The following is a 22,371-nucleotide window of genomic DNA, read 5'->3' as shown; positions in this document are numbered from 1 at the left end:
GGGGGGGGGGGGGGGGGTGGGGGGGGGGGGGGGGGGGGGGGTGCAGTGTTGAGAATGCATGTGTGTACAAGAAAGAGATTTAAGTAGAGAGGGAGAGCAGAGCAACAGAGACTGGGGGAGAGAGTGGGAGCTGCAGGCTGAGAGAGAGAAGAGAGAGGGAGAGGAGGAGAGACCAGCAGCACAAGGCAGCAGCACGTCTGTGCCTAGCTGTCGCCTCTCGGATCTCCCCCTAGCACAGCTGTCTGGCTGCTGCTGCTGCTGACTGCTGCGAGTGGATCCTCTCGCTCAGTGTGTGTGAGGGAGTGCCTGAGTGCGTAGCACAGCAGAGTTCCCCCACTGGCTACCTGTGTTCAGACTGCTCTGGTGAAGGTGTCGCCACACATGGGTGAAGGTTTGACCAGTTTTGCTCTGGACTTGACTCAACACCCATGATCCCCAGCCATCTCTGGCATACCCTCTCATTAAGGTAAGCAGACAAAGTCTTTCAGTGAGTGTATTCTGTGTGATAGTGGGACTTGGACTGTTTAGTTTTGTTCTCAGAGGATAATTCACTCTAAGCCTGATAAGTTTTATCATAGCAGCATGCTGTTAATTTAGAAAAACAAGCTTGAAACTGAGCAGCACAGTAGATCACATTGCATTTGTCCCAGGCTCTAGTTTCATTGTTTATTGTGTCTGGTCTGACCTGCTTTGTGTGTGCAAACATCCAAATGGACTTGCCTATATCAAGTGATGACCCCTATGCTTTCTCTTCCTGACTCTAAGTGATTAATGTAATAACATTATTAGGTACTCTGTCTTTGCCTTGCAGTGCTGCAGCAGTAAAAGGCAGTTGGATGATTGTTTTCATGTGGCTTAACCAGATTGTGCTGATGAGTTTTCATCAGTCTATAAGGACCCATGCACTGAAGGTTAACCAAATATGTTGTACAGTACAGTTTATTGAGTGAATGCTAATTGGAGTTTGCTATGTGGATTGCGTTAGCCATGACATAACAGCCCTCTCCTGTCGATGCACACTAACAAACTACACTTGACTGGCAGACATTGAACGATAAGAGTATGTTCATTACATACAGATGTAGTATTAAGTGTGAGTCATCAGAGAAAGTGGATTTCACACTATGTAAACTGTTTAAAATTTTAATTAAAAGGAAACAAAGTGGTTCCTTGTCCCACATGTGGGCTGCTCTTGCCTGTCACGCTCCCACTGAGAGGACAGGGGAAGTTATAATGAAAGTGCGTGTGATTGAGACTCTCATAAAAGACAAATAGGGATTAATAAATGTCTCTCAGCACCTTTCCTCAACGTGTTTCCCTCTGAAATGTGAACTGCAACTATCTGAAGCACTCATCATACAGACTGGATCAGCTTTTACATGTTGGTTATTCTGAACTCTGCATTACCACAGACACTAGAGCTTCTTCATGGGCATTAACATACCATTCAAAACAGCATCAGTTTCATCCAGCTAATAAGTATCACAGCAGCTTTTCTGAGCATTTTAGGGATTTCATTCATTCTAAGGATAATGATTTCATTTTGAAATACACTCTAATTGATTAGTTAGCTGAACTGCTGCCTGAACTGATTCGATGTCAGTGTGATTTATCTAATTGATTCTGCTTAGTTTTCATGCTGCTCATTTAAACTGTTGTATAACACAAAGGCATGGCTCTCAGTGCATAAAACACTGATTTAAATGCAATTGCCTTCAAGGTTTTTTGCTCTGTAATTTAATCAGAGCGGGGATAGATCTTTATACGAGGTGCTAAGCGTTCAAGCTTTTGTACAAACACAAATTTCAGACTGAGAAATCGAACCACTTGTGTGCAGTTTGAATAGTTACAGTGTGAATGACGGGTCTAGAGTTGTCTGTGTTACACAAAGCCATGTGGTTATTTAGAGAGAGGATATGTGTCCCCTATTAGGTTGAGGATCGGGCATTCAAACGTGCTCTGCTGTGGATATTCTACACTGGCCCTGCTGGCCATAAAAATAATCAAGAAGCCCACATCCAATATCCAACATGAGAGACCGAGCTTGTAAAGATGTGCTGCCAGCAGTGCTGGAGGAAATCTGTAATGCCCGCTGCTGTCTGCTAAATGTATTCTTGATACACATGATGCTCAGGACTACAAAAAAAACCCCTGTTCTGTAGTGTAAGTTGTGTATGTAACATTTCCTGGATCCTGCATTTATTAGATTGTTTGTTAGCACCAGAAAACAACAAGAAACATGGGAAAATAGATAAAAAATGTCATGTAACAAAGGTCCTAGCAAAGCTGACCTGGTGACTTCTTTTAAATTTCTAGCCCAGGACGCCCCACCACTGGGTTACACACATATTATTAATAAATTAATCAGCGACTGTTTTATCAATTGAAAAATAGCTTTTTGTCATATTTGCTGAAACTTTCCCTAAATCCACGTAGTATTACAAGAGACAAATAGTCAATGACAAAAACATATATTTCTCCTCCACGTAGTCTTTCTAATGGCACCATAGCTGATGGAAAACAACCAATCAGAACTGAAGAATCTAAAATGCTTGTTTACTGCTCGTGAACTGCAGTCAAACCGTCTAACTTGGCAGCGCTAATCAAATATGAATCAAGACTGTGCATTGCCTATTTCCCGCCTTTTAAGAAACATATTTTAGTGTACTGTTTAGCTGTAAATAGTCTCTATATAAAGACTCTACATTCAGTGAATGTAGAGTCCGTAGGCAAACCCCAGAGATCTTGCCTCCGGAATAAGAGCGGAAGAGCCCTGGTTTCCGGTTGTAGGCTATTTGTAGTCCGCGTGATATTGACCAATCACGTTTGAGCCGGCTGCAGTTGTTGCCAAGTTAAACTGTCCGTGCTGTGAACTAACGAGGTGGAACATAATTGGCGTCACTGCAAACTCTGAATCCATCGCAATGGTTCAGCATATTTACTTATATATAAACGGAAGTCGGAAATGGAAATTTGCCTCCTCCGCCCAAATCAAACCGGAATGCCAAAAAATCGGGTGTCTGCCCCCAGAGGCTGTATCGCCGTCTGCCGGAAGTCAGACGCTGAATACAGCCGAGGGGTTCCGAGAATGAGCTGTAAAAGGAGAACGATTGCTCTGGCTGGTGGTTATAGTGACAGTTTTAGCAAATATGACCAAATGTTATTTTTTATAAAAGTTACCAACATCAGCTTTAAGTGATTTTAGAAGCAAAACTGCCAAATATTTGATGATTACGGCTACAGATGTGTGGATTTGATGCTTTTCTCTGTTATTTATAACTGTAAATTGAATACATTTGGGTTTTTAACTGGACTTTTTACTGTTTTCTTATTGCTAATTGACCACATTTTTAAACAGTTTATTGAGAACATAATTGCCAGATTAACTGACATTGAACGTAATTAAAAGTTGCAGCTCTAACATGAAGACATGACTTTGGGCTCTGGTGAGATGTTATTGCTGTTTTTCTCTGTTTTCCGTTGTATAGACAGAAAAATAATGGACAATAGAAATAATTGGTTGCTGCCCTACATACAGTGTTATGCAAGTATGCATCCATGTGTGCTGTATGTCTGGTGCAGGTGTATATATGAATTTATACCCATGTCCACTTTATGTGTCATTTGGCGCTTCGCTGTGGAGGTGATGTAATGCAGTTAGTCCGACTGTGTGACAGTACGGAGGTGTTATTGTAAGCAGCAGTTTCCACATCAGTGTGGGAGGGAAGGCGTTTTGCAGTGACGTGCCAGTGGGGGTGAATCCACTATTAATCAGGTGTATGGAACAGATGAAGGAGAACTCCCGAGTAGCATTGAGTTAGTTAGTCGATGTTTTGTAAGACCACTGTCCACAGGCTGTGACTTTTCTTGCTCTGTGGTGGTTACATCGTGTGTGCCTTACTGTTCCAGATAATACCCGTTTCTTTTCTTTGCTCCTGGCTAATGTTTGTTGTCATGTGTACTTGAAAAAGGGGGTAAAAGAGTATTGCACTGCAGAAATAAAATACTTTAATCTACATATGGCGTTGTGAAATATGCAAAAATATAATCAAGGGTACATCATTGATCATGATTAAGGAGTCCATGCACCCTGCATATATGTTGCATAAATGTACACACAGTGAAAACGCCTCCTTATCCTCATCTTTGTACCCAGACGTGAATGGTAGAGGTCATTGACAGTGTGTAGGAGTGCATAATGAATTGCCGTTGGTTATAGTTTTAGTGTGGGCAGATTGTCACACATGCACTTGCACCTCCACACACAACTTCTTTTATAACACCACACAACGAGGGTCGTCCACGCGTAGACTTATGAAACAAACCCCAGAGTGTGGATCGGGTTCAATGTCTGATTCAGTCACTTTAACTCACACCGTGTCAATCATCTGAGCTTCATCTTTTCACACTGTCTGTGGGAAAACTGAAAATGTTGAGGAGGGAGAGGGGATCTTTGTGAGAATTTAAAGTTTAGAAGCAACCAAAAAGCTGGTGTTTTTACATTTTATGGAGACAGCTGCTGTTAGCTAGTGAATCTTACCAAAGAAATGAAATTGTCAGTTTGATGGACTTGGTATTGTGTTACTGAAGACTGACATGTAACCCAGATACTTAGGCAGCTTGTCTACGGTCTCAAATGACAAAACAGCCAAAGTGGTACAGTGAAAATGCTTACATTGTTACCCTGTCGGGTCAAGTTTTTTTGAGTCAGTGGCAGAACAAACATAAAGGACAATGTGAGAAACGATGTGTGTGTGTGTGTGTGTGTGTGTGTGTGTGTGCTTCAGTGTATATTTACTGTAACCTTAGCTGCAGAGTTCCACATCCTGTTGCACCTGTTAAAGAGCTTTTAGCAGGTCAGCTTCAGATGTGGTCAAAGGTATAATTTCAAGAGAGAAATACTGTTTTTCTCAAATGAAGTTGAATTAATGAGAAAACATGTGAGAGCTCTTGTTTTGAGAACCAGACGCTGGAGCTTGTTGTCTCTCTTCTGCCAAGTTGGAACGAAATACTGCCTGTTCCTTAAAAAAACACTGCGTTATGAAAGTATCATAATGTGCGAAATGGAAAGTGATAGCTGGTTCAGAATTGTAGAAATGTTTGGTCTCTTGCCTGTTTACTTCAAGGAGATAATGATCTAGTAGTGAATTGGAGTACAGCTGGATGTACTGCGTCGTTAACGTCATTTTGTAGTTTGTGGTGCAAATGATCACCAGCTCATTAAGCAACATTATGTGGTTGCTTCTGTAGGTCTTATTCCTCTCTGACAATAGATAATGCTGCCATTATACAATGATTTATGCGATCTTACAAAAATGCACATACAGCATGAAATTAGTGCCCCACAAATGATATTACATACTTAACATAACGTTACGTCGGTTTGATTTAGGGAGGTAAAGTCATGTAGGTTAGGTTTCGGAAAAGAAACCTAGAGATGACGTGCCTTAAAATAACTCAAAGTTCACTTGGTTTCACAGGATCCTAAAAATTGGTCTCCTGGGTGAAAGTCCTGTGTTGACCTTCGGTCTGTATACTCTTGAATTTGTGGCTTATACATGAATTACTGGCTCATGATTACAATAAGAATTGTGGTGTATTACTTTTTGTAGGTATATGTACGAGCAGTGCATGAAAACAGCCTGCATTGTTGCAGAGTGGAACACAGTTTGCCAAACAGGAAACACAGTCTTAATCTTTACTGTTTTTTCACAATTGAATATAGTTAAGAACACCGTAGCAAAAATGTGTACAGTTTAGTGACCCAAATGACAGCAATTAAACACAGGCCATCAGGACTTTATGTAACTTTTTAACGCACACATTTAGCACTACAGTTAAACACAACTAATAAAACACTCAAAGCAGGACGGGGCAATATATCAATATTATGTTAATATAGTATATTGTGACTATATATAGTCTTTGATTTTGGATACAGCAATATCATTCACCATCTTAAGCAGGATTTATACTTCTGCGTCAAATCTACAGTACACCTACTCGTTGCAGTGACGCAGACCTCCTGTCCTTTTTTAAGATGAAACCATTTCCCTCAGTAGAAACGAAGCTTTCATTTACTTTAATTTAACAAATAAGAAACAATAAATGGTGAAGACAATAAAACCTCCACAAAAATAGCATTTTAAGTCTTGTGTATGATTTATCCTGGCTTCATATGAGTGGAGGAAATCTCTGCTAGTCTAATTTATACAATGTAAAATGCCATAGGCTTGTGCTAATAACAATAGCATGTTGTATTTGTGGGGAAAATGTGTCCAGATAAAGACAAGTGTTTGTCTGTGAATTCTGCGAGTTAGAGTGAAGCTGATTTCTGTACTTGTGTTTGAAACAGTCTCTATTAATCATGTTTAATCTGTGTTTTGAATCAACTAAACTTTACAGCACTTCACAGAAGTGACTAGTGACACAGACACACCGCACAAGTATAAATGCTCGCAATGGCATAGGCCAGGTACGTGGGTTCTGGGGTAGATCTGCCATTATTCTGACCTTAACAGACGGTTGTAGATGTTCTGTTATTTGCCTTTACCCACTTTGTCAATATATCCATGTCACTGATTGTTATTTATCAAAAATTTCATTGTGTAAATATATTGCAAAGTGCCAATAGTCAGCCCTACAATATCATCCAGATATCAATATGGAGGTTTTTGGTCAAAATTAACAAGACACACAACCTACACACATGTATGATGAAGTAACCAACACAGTATATTGCAATCCAAAATCTAAAAGCACTGAAAGCAGCAGTTAAAAAGGGGCCAAGTGGTGCAGTCTAATACAACAGTCCAGACATAAACGTGAAGGTTATAGTGTTCAGTGTTTGTGAAACTGTTTTAAAGAGGTGTCGATTCAACTGTGTGATCGTTTTGGAAGTTTGTGGTGCTTTTTAACTGTAGTGAGTTATGCTGAAAGGTGTCTCTATTATTATGTCCACCACATTGGTATCAATGATAGTAGGGTAAATAACAGAAACACCTCTCTGTTATAAAACCTATCTTCATGAAAGAATGATTATTACATAACTGTTGTACTAGGCTGCATTAGTTTTAGCCAGGTGTACCTAATAAACTGAGTGTAGATAATACATTATATAGATTTTCTGCACTGCATGTGGTGTTTGAGTGTTGAAAGCGTGGACACACAATGCTGCAGTTACTGAAGTAGGTCCATTAAAGTGTTTGGCATCCACTAAGTGTTATCACAGTCTTTCTCTTCAGGTGTTCTCTGTTGAAGGGGGGATTCAAGATTTCATTCCCACGACTCAGCTGTTGCGTGAATATCTTTAGGAGCAAGCAGGAGTTACCTGAGAGCTTGCAAAACCCTTGTTACCTATATGCAATGTGTTTTTCTGCTCTTTGCTCTGTACTGGCACTTTTTTTTTTTCGTCTTGAGTTTTGGTGCATTATACTACAAAAGGTCTGGAGGCTGTCCCTGCCAACCTCAGCAGGCAATTGGCTGGCACGAGACGCCAGCTTCTCGAGTTCACCTGGGCCTTCCAGCCTGTAAAAGCTGGCCCATGTGTCCATTTTGCCTCTCTCTTCCAAACCCTGACATCCACCCTGCATTACTACGTTCATACATTGCTGATATTGCTGATTTCCACACGTCATTGTCCGTTTGCGTTTTGTCACTTTAATACATACTATTTGTTTCAAGTAAATCTATTCTGTGGACTCCCCGCGTGTTTCAACCATGTAATAAACATATCCTATTGCCAAAAGGAGCTAAATTGTGCGGTGGTGATCAGGTGTAGTTGAAAGAAGTGGAAGGTAACAGGTTAGAGGAGAGATGGGTGGTTCAGTGTGTAGGTGTAAGGGGTCAAAGAGAATATTTTACCAGTGGGACTGAGGGTCATCACAATGATGGGGACAGCTGGATGCAGCAGGTAGTCCTGTTATTTTACAACATTCTGCTGCCAAAGGGGTGTTAGGCCCACTGTGTACTCTTCATGAGATTGTTTTCTCTGATGTTTGATTTCATAAGTTAGGATTGAAGACACTGGACATGTGCTGTCAGATGATGCATGTTTAGAATCAGACATCACCTTTTTCCAACAATGTGTTTTTTTGATTTTTTAGTTGGATTTTGATTTAGGATCATTAGAGCTCAAGAACTTTGGTAATGAAGGAGACAATAAGTACTTTAACATTTAAACTACTGAACAATATGGAAAATTGATCTTGATCAAAACAGTTCCCCACAGACCTTAGCTAGCACTAGCTAGCAGGTTCTCTTGACTTGTTTTAAACAATGGAGGAAGATAGTGCAAGTAGTGCATTCGGAAATACCCATTCTGAGTGACAGAGTGCACTCTGGCCGGCACATATGGACCGTTTGTAAATTTGTAACGTCGTCTTAATGTACTGTTCGGTTATCTCGAGCTGTGCACTCTCAGAGTGGCAGAGCTCTCTCTGGGCACTCTGTCTGGGGAGATGGAGCAGTAGAGCCCCGAGCGTTGTGAATGTGTGATTAACTTAACTGTTTGTTAATTCATATAGAAATATAACGCTCTGTTTCTTCTACCAATAGAGATCTCATCTTAGTGTAGAGCGTCAGACCGAATTTACGAGCATACCATTTCAGGTCACTCACTATCCAGAACCACAAGTGTTAATTGAATAATGAACACTGACCAGACTGGCTGACCCGTATGCTCTCACTCAGTGGATGGATGATTGGACAGTATTGCCGGTGGTTGATTACTATGCCAACCTTAGAACCAGGAACGACACTTGAACGGTGTTCTCCGGTTTGTTTTACTATTGAAGCGAATGTTAGCTAATGCGCTAATAAGTTAGTATTACTGACCGAATGCAGTAATTGGCCGAGTGTCCTGTCTGTCTTCCCCACGTGGAGGCCTCCGACTAACGTAACTGCTCCCGTAACATATTTTAGTTTGCCTCTAATATAACATAGGCTATAATGTTATATGACAACACAGCATCCAGTTGCTAACGGTTAGCCTTCTGTAGCCTAACGTTGCCTGAGCCTCTGTATTATCTCCCGTTTGTTGCCAGTCACCAGCACTATCTAACGTTAGCGTTTACGTTATTTTCTAAAACTCATCAGTCATCAGTGACCCCGGATACGTTTCAGAACTCCGGGGTTGCGTTTGACTGTGCGGGACAGGTAACGTTATGTTTAGTTTGCTTCTACTATGTCATATAACGTTCAAATTTTTTTTTTTCAAAGTGCTGTGTGAAATGCAAGAAAGGTAAGAGTAGCTTTAATTGTTCAGTCCTAATTTTAACAGAGCAATCACTGACTTCCTCTTTATCAGAAACATTTATCTTTAAGAGATAATAGTCAGAACCAGGAATCATCTTCCTCTTAGGCTAAATCAACAGAAGTCACAAGATTCTGATCTTGAAGAGCACAATGCATTCTTTGAAGCTGAAGTATAGAATGTACACCTCCAACCTTGGCTGCTTCTTTGAACACACAAAGCAACTATTCAAGAGTTTTATACAGTAAAAATGTCTACAACAAAGAGCTTTTGAGCACCCGGACAGAAAGCACACATGCTGTGTTTGACAAAGGCGTCCTAAAGTTTAAGAACCAATCTATCCTCTATGTAGGGATGAAAAAAAAAAACATTTACAGTCCTCATTCCGAATACTCAGGTATGCCTTGCACGTACCATTATACATACTCTAACTCTTTGTATTTTCCTTGTAAGATAAGATAAGATAAGATAAGATAAGATAAGATATGATTGACTTTTTTATCCCGAAGGAAATTTGTCTCGGATACATGCAGTTGTATGAAAGAATAGTTGAAGGACATAAGAACAAAGGCACAAAGAAACCACAGAGATTCATTTTCTTGTTCAACCATCAATCTGCTGGTTTTCAAAGAAGGTGTTTTGTTTCCCCACAAATTGCTGTGTATTTTGTAATGAAGCATCTTCATCATCACTTGGACAAGATGTTCGTGCTTTGTGTCCTCTCTCGTCCTCTTTGATGTGTTTATGTGATGTTTGCTATTTTTCTTGTACAGTCAGGACAAGACATTTTTCAATAGACTTGGCTGTTTTTCCGCAGATAACCTATTGTCATTTCAACTGTGCAATGCAATGCCATGTATTTACGTTGGAGTTACTGTTTGAAAATAATCATTTCTATATTTGCACACAGCTACAAAATGTAGGTTCTGAAAAATCAGTAGTCAGAAAAGAGGACATACGTATATCCATGCCACAGTCTTTGTCTCCATCTAGAAAATTTAAAGCCCCCCCAACACACCTTAAAATATTTATACTAAAAATATTATAATCAATTCATCAATCTTCACTTGTTACATGGAATTATACAAGGTAAAACTCCAGTGAAAAGTTTAGTCATTAATTGGATTGTCTTAAGTGTTGGCTGCTGCTTTATAATCATCCATGTTTTCGGATGAACCGGTAAACCGTGGCTTCTAGTTGCAGAATGATTTAACTGTCCACATATTCCGACCCCAACAAGACGGCCATATGGTTGCTCTTCCCGCAACACGTGCAGCGACTCCGCTGTACAGCCGCTTCAGGACAGCGTAACGTCATAGCAGCAATCCACAGCAGGATAGGTACAGCACGCTCCTCCTCGCCTTCTTGAGCCAGATGCCTCTGCTCTGTCGGATTGGCATGAAGAGTCACCTGGTTGAATGCCGCTGTCCAGGAGTTAGCTTTCATTGAATCCAAGGATATTACAGTTCCTGATGTTTACTGATGCTTACATTTGAAAACCTCAACCTGGCTCATTAACAACTAGGTATAAGTCGACAGTAGGAAAGTGATGAAGTTTTGGTAGATAGTGGAAGCTCCAGTGTCCAGTTTACATCCATAACTGCAGACTCCATAACTGCTGTCAGAACTTTCACAATGCTAATGCTAACTCTCGCTCTTTGTACTCACACATCCGCTCTGCCCTGAAAGTTTTAGGTGTCTTTGCCGGTGTTGTGTCGAAGTCTGTTCCCCTGTCAATATGTGTTTCCTGTATTAGACAGCAAACAGCTTTTGTATTAGTGATGAACCTAGGGATGCACCGATCCAATATCTGGATCAAATATCGGCCCCGATATCATCAAAATAGATGGATCGGGTATCGGAAAATGCAACCTATACCTGAGGCGATCCTTTCCCTTAAAATCTATTGCGACGGGAGCTACGTCATACGTCATGGAGCGAAGGAGAGAATCTGCTGTGTGGAGGTATTTCATACTATTTCAACTGCTGTTACACAATTGTTTATTTTTGTTAAAAATAAAGAGTTCATCGCTGCATTAATCTGTTTCATCTTGTTTCATTTTATCTTAGGAAAGAACTGTGTAGTCATCAATGCCAGATGCCTCTAGTCTTTTCTGTTCTACATGTAAAGGTATATAGCTTTTTAGGTCAACCATGGTATCGGATCGGTTTCGGGTAGCGGCTGACACTCAAAGCCACAGCATCGGGATCGGTATCGAAACTGAAAAAGCTGGATCGGTGCATCTCCAAATGAACCTAATCTATCTTGCCCGGGGTACGTTTTCAATCCCAGATTTTAGGGAAGTGCACAGACATTGCCCCCTTCAGTAGGGGAATGTGAAAACACCTCTCTAGTGACAAACTTTGCACAGATGCAAGTCAGTATAGTCGAGGTCAGAGACGTTAATAATAATACAAACTTAAGACAAACACATTTTTGAGTGGAAGGGGACTTTACGGTAATCTAATGACAATCTGACACCATATAAACATAATAATTAAAGAAATATCTTGATCTTCTTTTCTTATTCTTCTGAAACAAGCTTATCTTTGCATTTACTTACAGCCCTGCCTTCATTGGTGTTTTCCTAAAATGTTCTAGATTATCAATTTGATGATTTGCATATGTGGTGTTGTCATATTTAGGTATAAGTTATACAAGAAGATGTAAGCTGTGTGTATTATGAACAGGGTGTGAGCTGTCCTAGAGGTTATTCCATAGATTTGAAACTATTATAATTTTAATATGTTTTTTTTTTTTGTTTTGTTTTGTTTTTCTTGTTAATGTGTGACTGGTTTTGTGCATCCCCCAAGACTGACTCCATTGCCCACAAATACAGCAGAAAAATCACAGCTTGTGGTTATTGTTGCTGTATTTACAGGAGAAACTATGAATAAATGTAAGACCATAACCAAATGCTACATAATATGTAGTGCATGACATAGCTATTTGATTTACGTGACGATTTACGTGAAGCGTTATATCTTATCCCTCCTCTGTAGACAGTGTTACAGACTGGGAGAGCAGGTTTGAAATTTTGTTAGCTTTTGCCCCATGTGATGTGTATATATATAGTTGTTTATGTTCCATTTCATCGTTACACAGTAAAAAAATTACAAGGTACAAGATGTTCTGATTACCATGCCTGAGATAGCTGCTGTCCAAACACAACTGTAATAACATCCAATTAAGATTTTACAGGTCATTAAGTGTCAGAACAGTAATTTCTGATGGTTTATTAAATTATCTTATACTGAAGTCTGTCTAAAATCACAACTGCAGTGATGTTGCTCGCACTCCCTCCCTCCCTCCCTCCCTCCCTGTGTTGTGGCCATGGTGGGGTTAATATCCAGCCAGCTGACAGAGAGCTGAGATCACATTGTCAACAGCTGTGACCGTAGCAGTCGTCAACACTAAACAGTCTATGGAAGAGGACAAAAAAACAACATTAAATGAATTACACAGTCTGCTTGTTTCGCAACTGCAACTAGTTATGGAATGAACCACTTATAGCACATGTTGTGCTTAAGTGTTTCCGTTCATTTCTGCATAGCAACACGTGGTTGCGTGTGTCTTCAATTTCCCATATGCCAAATGGGGATTGCGGGGATGCCACAGGTGGAGGTTTCACAAAGGACAAGGGGAACCAACTTATTCCACTTACGGCAATTTTAGATTACCATAATCACCCACTTGCCTCTCGCACTGCAATTAGAGCTTTTGACTCTCATGCTACAGCTCATGACGGGGCCCACATTTTTTATCTCCTCAGGCTTCCCCAGGTTTCATGTCATTTGTCTATTTTTTCTGTCTAAATCAGACCACATGGGGGAAAAAAGCCTCCCAAGCTTTGCCTGCGTTGACAGTGCACCTTGTCATACTGTCATAGTTACACACATTAACAAAGCATAATGGATGCAATATTGGCAGCGTCAGCAGTGGCAGGATATTCATGTTTTCTGCTCATTAAATCAGGTCAGACAAACCCTCAAACCAAATGTACACAAAGCGAGAGTGACGTTACGCAGTCAAGACAAAGGTTTACATGAATACACATGTATAAATATAGAATAATCTACAACAGACTGACAAATGTAACCCGAGAATGATTTAGCAACCCTTTAAATGCTTTGTTATGACAAGTTCACATCATTTCCCTCATTTGGTCTCTCCTCAGTGAACAGCCAGTTTAAAAATAAAAGCGTGATTCCAACAGTAAGCCCTGGCTGAGCAGCTGCTTTCTCCATGACACTGGGGGAGTGTTATGTGTGTGCCTAAACTCTGCTGTTTGTTTTTCAGCAGACTGCATGAATTTGTATGATGGGTTGGTTGTGTGGAAAATAGGGGTGTGCCGATTTCGGCTTCAGGAAATCAAAAGCAGTTTTGGCAATTCACCACCCCACTCACCTACTTGCACGCATCTGAAAACAAAACAGCACTTTAAAGATGACACAGCAAAGTTTACCAGTAGCCTGCAACTGTACTTTTCCAGACAGCATGGCCACAACTGGACAGGAACTGTGCTGAAATGCCCAACTTCACAGCAGAATTGTAGATAATAACATGTTTGCAGTACAAAAAAACAGTTGTGGTCACTCTCATGATAACTGTATGAGAGCGAATTTTTATATAACTCCCCCATCCATCCATTTTCATCCGCTTATCATGGGCCGGGTCGCGGTGGGTAGCAGGCCAAGCAAAGCACCCCAGACATCTCTCTCCCCGGCAACACTTTACAGCTCCTCCTAAGGGACCCCAAGGCGTTCCAAGGTCAGATGAGATATGTAATCCCTCCAGCGTGTTCTGGGTCTACCCCGGGGCCTCCTACCAGTGCGACGTGCTAGAAACACCTCCAGCGGGAAGCACCCAGGAGGCATCCTGATCAGATGGCCAAACCACCTCAACCGACCCCTTTAGACACAAAGGAGCAGCGGCTCTACTCAGAGCTCCTCAATCCACCAGTTTTTGGCAGAGAACCATGGCTTAGACTAGGAGGTGCTGATTCTCATCCCGACCTCTTCGCATTTGGCTGCAAACCACCGTGACCAGTTCATGCTGGTCACGGTGCGCCTCGAGATCCTGTCCATGAATAATATATCACAAACAGGATTGGAGACAAGGGACAACCCTTGCAGAGGCCACAACTCACCGAGAACGTGTTTGACTGCACACCGAGTATGCGGACGCAGCTCTCACTTTGGTCATCCAGGTACCGGATGGCTCATAGCAGCGAGCCTTGTACCCCGTAGTCCCGCGGTACCCTCCACAACCAATAAAAATTTTATTGTAACATTTTGGTTTGTTAAAAGTCTTGTTCAGTGTTTGGTTGGACTAAAAGACATTTACGTTTAACCAGTAAATACATTTGTTTTAATGGTTTTAAGCCTGTTTTTCACTAGTGAAAATAAGCATTAGTATTATTACACTTAACCATAGCTGTCAGAGTACTGTGTTGGGAAACCCCAAGCCGTTGTCCTAAAGCCTCCCTTCTGCCGTCTAATGACTCTTTTGTTTTATGTTTAATTGTTTGTTCAGTTAACTGGTGAAATACGTTATTTATTACATTTTACACATCTTATTTAAAGTTTACCATATGCCCCTAATGTGGTACATTTAAAAAAAAAAATAGCATATATATATGACACTTGATACCATGTAGCCTCTCTTTTTAAAGAAGAGTTTGAAAATGTGAACGACAGTCGTCAGAACATAAAGCCAATGATCTGTTCATTACAAATCAAGACTTGATATTCTAACAATGGCAAAGCCTTCAGTGCTGAAAAAAATGTTTGAATTGGAAATTGGATCAAATCGTAACTTTAAAATGGAAAGTCTATTAGAATTGTTGATTTGAAGAAAAGCGACACCCCTTGTGCGCAATAATGTAAGTAATGGAGAGGCGTGTTGTCATGCTATCCAGTGTTCTGCCTAATTTTAGTCAACACACTAAACTACTTAAACCATTTATGCGAGGTCGGGTGCTGGGCGCTACTCTTGTGCCTTTTTTGTGCCTGTTTTCAAGAGCACGGCGGCAGGTTGTGTCTGAGGCTGCTAAGCAACCTCTATTTACCTGAAATCTTAGTGCAGAGCTGATCTTCTTGCAGAGGCTGTTTATAAGTGTGTAGGCCTATCGTCCATGGGACAGATGTAAAGCTCTGGGTAGCCCTGCACTAACATGATCAACTTCTCCGTATTTATCAGACTGAATATTTACAGAAGAAGGGAAAGATATCTGTCGGCTGTGATTGGTTTGCAACGTGACTCCTGTCTGACTGCTGAGCGTGGCCTCTTCCTGCGTCCGTCCTTCCAAATTGAATTCCCACATGGTCCAGTCATATAAGGTTTGATTTATTTTGACAAGGAGCAGAGTTTCATATTTGGTTTTTTTTTTGTTTTGTTTTGTTTTTTTCTGCAACTATGCGACCAATGAAATCTTGCCTACTAATGATCTTTCTGGTTGACTGGTAGGGGGCAGCCCTACCGAGCACACACCAAAAGCATTATAATCAAACTGTTTTGGCTTAGGGTTGGGTCGGTTCTCGGTAATACTAATTCGGTTCGGTACTCTGTCTTGGACCGGGTTTGTTTTTGTTTTTTTTTTGAGACCGACCGGACCGCATATGTCATTTTACAGCCTGTGTCTGCCTCTTCGCCAAGCGCACAGCGAGCAGGAGAGAGAGGGGGTGGGGGTGGGGCGGGGACTGAGCTAGGGGGTGCGAGTGCGCATGCGCCGAGGCCTCTACTGTAGCCTGGATGGTGGACAATTTAGTCTCGAAGAAATCAAAGAATGCGCCAATATGGCAACACTTTGGCTTTGAGCCAGACGAAAGAAGCAACCCTTGTTTGAACTGATTGAGTAAGCTAAACCTGCAAATGTATTTGTAAGGAATAAAAGAAACAACGTGTTACTGCCACTCTGTTGTCCTATGGTCGTTTTTTATTTTAAATGAGTCAATTGCGCCCCCAAGTGGTGAAAATCCGGTATTACCGACTTTATGCGGGTTTTCACAAAAACCTGACCGTTTTTTTTTTTTTTTCTCATACCGACCCAACCCTATTTTGGCACCTCTATTTTGACCTTGTTTCGATCTTGGGGCGTCAAATGAGGACGCAGTGACCAAAGCTTTTTTCTCCGCAGTACCTGTTTGCAGAGAGCCAAAAGAAATAAAAAGTGGAGTTTTCCCTAGAGCACAATCTTTTATAAAAGAAATAAACAAACACATAGATTAGGAAACAAAGAAGATATATCCACATTGATCCTGATTTTAATGTTACTCAAATAGAAATGTATAAAAACGTTGCCTCAGTGACAATCTTTTCCTAAAATAATGCTCATTCTGTGGGGAAAGAGGTCCTTTGGCGCAAGGGGCACAATGCATTGCTCCACTGGATCCTCATTTGAAGTGCATCAATTATCACTCTCAGTGCATCGGGGCCTTGAGGAATATCATGTTAAAAAATTTCCTGACATATCTGACTGTGAAATTAACATGTCAGCAGCATGCAATAAAACTGTGAAACCTCCTTGAACCCATACTGTGAATGCAGCATACATTAAGTTATGTGATATGTTAGAGAATGCAAGGCTGAACAGTTGTTAATTAATGTTACACAGATTGGGTGATTTGCCTCAAAGCTGAGTAGAGCCTTTGACTCTGACGGGGACATCTGCCATTTACAGTACCCTGAAGACAAATACGCTTTGGCTTCTGTACAGTGTATGTGTGTGTGTGTGTGTGTGTGTGTGTGTATAAATACCCCTGTGCGATTATCTGCGAGCATGGTCATTCCCCCAGGGTAGACATATCCTGAATGACAAGCAACCAAATGTCAGCTATCCTTATCCTCATGTACTGCATGCATTATGTATGAGGCTGTCACTCTAGCGTAAACTGTAAGAACAACATGAACAAGCTCTTACACACAAAGACGCCACCACACTAATGAATGCGTTAAAACACAGGCACATTTATGCCCTAAATTCCACCTCCAAGGGTACGGCCACCAACTTAATAGGTTTGTTCATTGCTAACAAATGTCTGCCTCCTGTCCTTTTTAAGAAAACAGCCTCTCTTCCTCAGCGCAGTGCATGCCCAGTTAAGGCTTAACAAAGTTTCCTGATGTGACAGTATTATTACAAAAGTGTCGTGTAGCTGTAAATATGATTCTCTGCTGCATCAGTAATAGAAGCGCAGCACTAGCAGACCGAGCAGCTAGTTGGTGATAAAGGACTAATAACCTTGCAGTCCGATGACCTTTAGATCAGAATCTGTCTCCTGCTGTGGGGGTAATGACAGGGAGTACAGCAGCATGTATAGCAACACTTTCCCTTATGTCTGATGCACACATAAATATACGCCATCTTCTGCCAGGATAATTAACTCTTCCCACAAAGTTCATCACTTAGAGTGCATATTAAAATGTAGAAGTGCTAAATAGAGGTACACTATACACTGTATACATTGAGAGTAATAATATAGCATAAAAAGCACTGTTTGCCATGTAGAGATATAATGGCGTCATGGCATTCAGAGCAGACAATGAAGTCACAATGTAATTGTAATCTGAGCTCTTCTGCCTAATGTTGTGGTAGACAGTCATGAATGTGAGTCCCTGTTTGTGTATCCTACTGGCTCGCCACTGCGCTTATGTGGCAGGTATATGTATTTATATGATAAATTAAGTTATTGTTATCATTACAACACATTGTAGCTGCAGTTTTTGTGTACATTCCACTTTCGATAGCACCAGGTATCACAGGCAGAAGCTGAACATGGCACATGTACAACCCGCTGTAGCCAGCTCAGTTTTTAAAGCTCAAGTAAAGATACAGATATCATATGAAGCCAGACAATCGAAGGCATCCACTGGTATGTCATGCTGTCTTGTCAGGAAGAAGCTTAATAGCACTCCAAAGTCAGGATAAATTTTGTTGAGGGAAAAGTGGCATTGCCATTTTCCAAATGGTGCATTTCAATATTTCTGCATAGATGAAGAGTAAATTTATTTTTTTCCTTCATGTTTGATCTAATGAATTAATGCCTTGCATTACTTTCTTACGTCAGTGATGGCTCATACTTTTCTCTAATGAGTCATTGGAGGGCATTTTTTTTCTCACCTTTTTTTTAGGGATGCACCGAAATGAAAATTTGTGGCAGAAGTCGAATAATATTAAACGCTTGGCCGAACATCGAGTACCGAATACTGAATGCCGTTTTTTAGTTTTTCATTAGTTTTTGCAGATGAACCCCCTCCAGATTAGTGTTGTCACGGTACCAAAATTGGGACCCACGGTACGATACCAGTGAAAGTATCATGGTTCTGAGTAGTATCAGGATACCACAGCAAAAATGAGGCAGATGTGCCTTTTGTCATTTATAAAAAGATAAATCACTTTTCTATAATACATCAATGATATTTCAAAGGAATAAATTACTTATTGACTTATTCATACTTCAAAAACAGCATCAATAAGTGATTAACATAGAGGGGATCAAAATAAAATAAATAAATGAAATAAAAATCAACCAGCCACCCTCCTCCCCTGACAGTCCCTTCATAAGTAAAGAACAGTCCCTGAAGTGCGGTGAGGTTTGTGGGCCGTTACTGCCACTGAAAACTAAAAGAGAGAAATGTGAACGGCTCGTTTCTCCTCTGATACGCCACATACGGTGTGCCGCCATGGCTCGGCTGTTCAGGTACTTTTGGGTAGTCATGACAACAAGTTATTCACCTGGAGCCGGACTTCTCCGTCGCCAGTAAGCCGTTATCATGCGCCGCCGTATTTGACAGGAATACATATTCCTATCCGTGTCTGTGACCCCCGTTCAACCCACAACTGGCGGGATTCGCCGTTAAGTTTCTGCTGCTGGTTGAAATCTGTACTCACACAGCGTGCTGAATGATTTATTTTGCCCGCACAAAACTATTTTTAGTCGCAAATGCGAGTGCGGTGACGGACGGAGTAAAACGCCACGTTGCCGACATTTTACTCCGTCTGTCACCGCGCGCTGTTTGATTGCGTTATCAAAACACGCCGCTATTATTCGGCCTTGCTTTTCACTTATTCCACCGAATACCGAATGTGTTTTTTTTTTGCAATATTCAGCCGAATATATTCAGTTACCGAATATTCGGTGCATCCCTATTTTTTTTGTTTTAAGGGAAAACTAGAAACAAAAGAAATAATTGGCTTGACCTTTTGTGCTTTGTAATCATATTGAGTATACATATATATAGGGTTGTCAAGTGATTAAATGATTAATCTAATTAAAATAAATTAATCGCATACATCAATTTTTTGCTGTGAAAGTATTTAAAGAAATTCAGTTCAAATGATTTTTACAGATGTGTCGTAGTAAAGCTGCTGGATTTTGGACACAATTGTCCTCCTGTCCTCTACCACCAAAACTGGTCTGCAGTCCATTGCAATCCATTTTGCAAAGGAGTTAGTTAGTCGGTCACACGTGGACTTACTCAGTTTGAACGCCTGGTCGAGTGCGGCTTGACGAGGCTGGCTGCTACTGCTAGCATCAGAGGCTATGCCAGCCCTGACCTCAAGGTTCACGGCGAAATGCTTTAAGTCCAGGTGAATTTTTAGGCTTGAAGTGCTCCGATCGTATGAAAATCCTTACTGCAGAAACTGAAGAGAAAGGTGCTCCTATCAATAGGTCCATCATTCACGGGGCTGAGCAGCGTCTTCTCATCTGCCTCCATCATGTGACAAAGCCACTGTGGCCTAGCCTGAGTGTTCCTCAGCCTGAGAAGCTCCCAGAACCTTCAGTCTGACATGGCTTCCATTGAAGGTGATTTACAAGGGGGGGGGATTAGATTTTTCCCTAACCAATCAGTAGAGATCAACGACTCACCCAGAATCTGACGTCATTAGTATCCATGCCTCGGGGGTGCCGAAAACAAGCGAGCATTGCCCGTTTAAAATGTCTCCGTCGTCGTGCACGCCCAGCTGCATCGCCGTTAAATCCAGTTTAGCAGCTTCCTTAATTTGGTCCTCCATTAACGCGAGTAGTGGCGAAATACCTCGATAGCATCGTTAATGTGGTCTGTAGGATCTGTAGCGGTCGCCATTGTTGCTATCCTCACCAGTTACCCACCGGCGTACAGCTTGACATCAGCGTGGCGCTGATTGGCTAATCGTTAGACCCGCCCCCACCCCCGGCGTTCATCCAGCGTTTGGACGAGATAAATCGCAAATTCATTGCAGTATGCCAGACCAGAGATGCAAGCCTACTCAGTTGAGTGGGCGGGATCTATGGTCTGGAACCAGGCTAACTGTGGCCTTCAGTGACACTCTGGGTCAAAGGGCACCACGGAATGCACTTTATCAGTGTTGATTTTTTTGAAGTGTTATTATTGTCACAACAAGGCGAGGTGCTGGAGTGGGCGTGGATGAGGGGCCCAGTTCCTTATGGCTGGCCTGAGCATGTCTGCTGAATAGGTGCAACTGTTTACTGGAGTGTTTGCCACACTGATTATAAGGTGATAAGGTGATTCTGTTCACCAGTTGCCAAAAACATGAACGAGTATGATCTTAAATGCATTCTTTGAGTTGTTCACAGTGGATTTTTGCATTTGGAATATATCTTTCTGACTTAATTCTGCTTTCCTTATTTTTTGCATGTGATTGCTGCAGTCCTTTGCCACTGTTATGATTATGTAACTGCTTCCCCATCAGCATTACACCAGATGCTTTGCCGTCATCAAAGCATAGTAACTGTAATGCAAATCAATTTGCAATCACCAAAGATGACAGATTTGCTCCCAAGATGCATCCATAGCAACAAAGTCGTATGGTGACCGTGTATTCTTCTTCATAATCCTCCCCCAATTCATTCAGATATCACAGAAGGCTACCTTCAGAGCAAACACATTTGCAAGATCAAATATACACAATCGGGAATACCCTTATACATTCATACACATTTAATTAAACACTGCATACTGCAATCTCCCACGTGTATTATGCACACAGGCACTGCGATCCCATTAACTTGACTCATTTAAGCATCTCTCGGGATTTTGGTTTGAAGTTAACAGAAAAGGCCACATCTCTTGCTGTCTCTTCTCCTCATCTCTTACATGACTTTGTCTCTTGAAAAGATTACATCACAGCATCCCTCTGTGTGTTACTCTTCCTCTGCCTCTCATGTCTGTCTGACACAGATAAGCCACAGTACTCTCAACACCTACGATTATGCCAGAGTCAGGTCAGAGGATGACACACCAAGGGAGCATGGTATTTAAGAGGTGCACCACCAGCTCATCAAGTAAACTTTGAATTGGGAGGCAAATATAATAATAATAATAATAAGTATGGGTAAGAGGACAAGGAGAGTATGAGGGATGGTGCAGAGGAGCATGCCTGTCAGGAAAATGTAAAGGTAGAGGGAAACGTGCGAAGCTCATGCCTGATGAGGGCATATAGTGGGGTGGCTTAGGTCAATATACCACAACAATCGTTCATTTTGTGATGAAAGCACAAAATTTGGTACATGTGTTGGTGGATATATTTCAAACAAATCTGGATATTGGGGCATAGCAAAAACGCACCCTAGTTGCCGTAGCAACCATTTATTCAATAAAATTAATCAAAATATTTAAATGATTCATTACAAGACTTTAAAAATGTAAATATGTATTAAATTAAGAAAAATACCGTTAGACACACTCACAGTTCACATTAAATTAAGAACAAGTGCAAATTCGCAATAGCTGCGACCTCATACATGCATGCATCCACAGAACATGCACACACAGAACCTCAAGAAAAGCAAAATTTTTATTTTGAAATGCTTAGTATAGCGCCACCTATGAATGAATCCTCGTCATTCTTTCTGGCATAGTTACTCATGGTCTCTACTTGCAGTATGCAAATTTCGAACATTTTTGGTCAAGTACTTTTTGAATTATTCAAGAAAAGCTTTGTGGACCAACCGACCAAAAAATACAGTTAGACACACTCACAGTGTCTCAAACACTTTCTACCCCACCACCACTACAAGCCAGCTAGACAACTGCCAGCCAACTGCCAGCCAGCGGCAGTTGCTTCCTGCAACAAGCAGTGCAGTGGACTGTCCATCAAGGTAAACATTTTATTACA

General features: G+C 41.2%; 1 protein-coding gene across 1 annotated transcript in view; it reads left to right on the top strand.

The window, feature by feature from the left end:
- The first annotated feature begins 171 nt into the window (after positions 1-171).
- opn7b (opsin 7, group member b) overlaps positions 172-22,371 on the top strand; it is a 109,816-nt gene continuing 87,616 nt past the window's right edge. Inside the window, exon 1 of the mRNA XM_050065228.1 lies at positions 172-466. The gene's annotated coding sequence lies outside the window, so the exon portion shown is untranslated. The remainder of the gene's footprint in view (positions 467-22,371) is intronic.

Source organism: Epinephelus moara, chromosome 16 (genome assembly GCF_006386435.1).
Source record: "Epinephelus moara isolate mb chromosome 16, YSFRI_EMoa_1.0, whole genome shotgun sequence".
Lineage (NCBI taxonomy): Eukaryota > Metazoa > Chordata > Actinopteri > Perciformes > Serranidae > Epinephelus > Epinephelus moara.
This window is presented reverse-complemented; position numbering and strand designations above follow the sequence as displayed.